The sequence below is a fragment of the Onychostruthus taczanowskii genome, unplaced genomic scaffold, assembly GCF_017590055.1.
Source record: "Onychostruthus taczanowskii isolate IOZ18803 unplaced genomic scaffold, ASM1759005v1 scaffold172, whole genome shotgun sequence".
In the NCBI taxonomy this organism is placed as follows: domain Eukaryota; kingdom Metazoa; phylum Chordata; class Aves; order Passeriformes; family Passeridae; genus Onychostruthus; species Onychostruthus taczanowskii.
The window spans coordinates 408,912-411,887 of record NW_024498929.1 but is presented as its reverse complement, the minus strand read 5'-3'; positions in this window follow the sequence as shown (position 1 = coordinate 411,887).

Sequence of the window (2,976 nt, the reverse complement as noted above, 5' to 3'; positions counted from 1 at the left end):
GCAGCCTGCCTGGAGCTGGCATGGGGGAATGGAGGTGTCAGGGAATCCCGTGGAGTTGTCCCAGCATCATTCCTGCCACCCTTCTGCTGGTGCTGGGGGCATGGGGGTCTGGAAGGACCCTGGCTGTGGGGCTGGAGGGTTTCTGTCCCGTCCTGTGTCCCTCAGGACACACCCTGAGCCCGAGGCAGGACAAAACCCCCACACCCAAAGGAGGCCGGAGAAAGGAGCCACAATGACTCCAGAGGAGATGTCACACATAAATAATGGATGGCCAGCAGAATGGGCTAACGAGGCTTTGATGCACAACTAATAAAGCAAACAGGAAAAGTCTCCTCCTGGCTGAGGTACTGCCACCAGCACCAGTGAGTAATCTTGGCTCTGGGGACCGCTCTGTGTTTAATCCTCCCTTTCCCCACTTAGGCCTGTTTGATATGGATATGAATTATTGGACCCAGCCAAATTTTCCCTGCATTCCAGCTAGCCATGGCCTCTGCTGCTGAGGAATTGTGGCAGCACTGGTAGGGCCCCAGCAGGAAGGATCTTGTGGGGCTTTCTGTGCGTGCATAACCCAGCTGAAGTGATCCATATGGTAACTGGAAGGACATTGCCACCTTTGTGCTGGGAATTGTGTGGATGACGATCCAATTTAGCACCTCTCCACGTGACAGGAGCATTTTTTACACATCTGTTATGCTGTAGATAAACACTGCGTTAATTATTCATTTATAATTTCTAAGGTTGTCTCTCCCCGGGAAAAATGGAGAGTCCTGAGCTGGGTGTTGACATTGGAGGCGGAATGTGAGCCACGGGAGAGCTGGGGGATGGAGCAAGGTGAGGATAGAGAGGCATTCCTGCCCTCCCAAGGGGAGCGGCTGCCAAGCCCAGGATGGCTCTGAGGGCCCAGAGAGGCTGAGGGTGACTCGGGCAGGGACAGAGTGGGCAGGGCTGGATGGACAGCAGAGGGCTCTGGAGCCCTCGGCAAGAGCAGGGCCTGCCCGGGGGATGCTCGGAGCCCGGCCCGAGGAATTCAGCATCGTTAGGACACAAGGAGGGCGAGAAAGAGAAAAAGAAAGGTGAAAAATAGAAATGGCAAAATAAGAGAAAAAGGAAAAAAAATGGAAAGAGGAAAGGATGAAGAAAGAGAAAAAAAGGACAAGGATAAAGAAAAAGGAAAAGGAAAAAAGAAAAAATATTAAGAAAAAGAAAAGTATAAAGAAAAAAAGAAAAATAGAAATAGGAAAAAAGATAATAAAAGAATAAAAATAATAGAAATAGAGATAGAAATAGAAATAGAAATAGAAACAGAAATAGAAATTAAAAGTTCTGTTTTCCCACGCAGAGAACGTGTCTGCAGGGAGCAGTGCTGCCATGATGCAGTCCTGGGTCCTCCCCTTCCCACCCCAGGGATTTGTCATCAGTCTGCCTTTGGCTCCAGTCTGAGCAGGGGAAGGAGAAAACCCCCTCCATCGGACAGCTTGGGAAGAACCTGGAAGGTTATTTTGGAATTTCCAGTGGGAGTTGAAGGAGGATGCCAGACTGGGCTTTTCATCCTTCCCATATTCCCATTGCCAAACAGGGAGCGTGTGCTTTCCCTAATGCAGGACAATGCCCCAGAGGAGCAGCGCTGGGTCTCTGTGTGGGACTGGGAGGGATCACTGCCCTGGGAGCTGCATTTCCCCGGGGACACACACTTCCCAGGGATCCTCACCCTGCCCAGCTCCCACCTCCGGATCCCACCTTTGTGTCCTGTCTCCGGGCTGAGCACAAGGAGCCCTCTGCATTTCTGGAATGGCAGCGGCTCTTTAGGAGCCCCACAGAGGGAACTGGGAAGCCCAGGTGGGAATTAGAACTTTCCTGTGCAGGCTTTGCCCTGTGCAGTGCCCAGGAAATCTTCTCTGGCCCTTCAACCCAGGGCAGGGGCAGCCCTGTGACCTCTGTGCACATCCCAGACCCAAAATAAAGCTGTTCCTGTGATGGGAGCAGGTAGGCTCACGTTCACATCCCCTGCACATCCCAGACCCTGAATAAAGCTGTTCCTGTGATGGGATCAGGTGGGCTCAGGTTCCCTGCACATCCCAGACCCTGAATAAAGCTGTTTAGAATAAAGCTGTTTTATAATAAAGCTGTTAATTTATAATAAGGCTGTGGTGGGATCAGGCAGGTTCGGGTTCCTGCCCTGGCCAGGGTTATCTCGGCCTTTGCAAAGTCGGGAAGGAAATTGCCAATAAGACCTGGCACCCTGGGATCAGTTGTGGATATTCCCTTCCTCATTTATGTGTAAATAAGCCATTTTCTGTCTGACACCGAGCAGGGCTGCAAGTGGCTGTGGGCACAGAGCTGGTCCTGCACCAGCCCTGGAGAACAAAGAGCTAATCCCGAGTGACCTGACATCATCCCCGGCACGGAGAGCAAGGTGTTGAGCCGGGCTGCCGCTGAGCACACCTATTAAATGTGTCCTCTCTGCCATGAATTATGCATATCTCCGCATTTCCATTTCCCCACTGCCGCTGGTTTGATGGAATTCTCCTCGGCTGATAAGGATTAAGCCACCTTCTCCAAGGCACCGCACTGTGCTTCATCTGCCGGGGATGAGGATGCTTTTCCTTCTCCGAGGCGCAGCACGGTCCCTTGGGGAAGAAATGCAGGCCAAGGCTGGGCTGGGCAAGGCTTGGCAGAGGTCAGGGGGTTATTTTGCACAAAGTGAGGGTGGGCTGAGGGCTGGCACACCTCACCCTGCCAGCTCCTCCTCTGAACAGCAGCACCTCTGGAGAATCCAGCCTCCCGCCCAGCAGATGCTCCAGGAGCAGAGGGGCTTCCCCAGGACGTGGGGAGCACAGGGGGTGTTCAGCTGGAGGGAAGAGATTTGCTCAGATATCACAGCCCCGTCTCTGTCTTCATCCTTCCTTTTGTCTTTTCCCTGGGGAGAGCAGGCATCCCCTCAAACCCACGGCTCTGCTTCAGGCAGGAGCCAAGCGT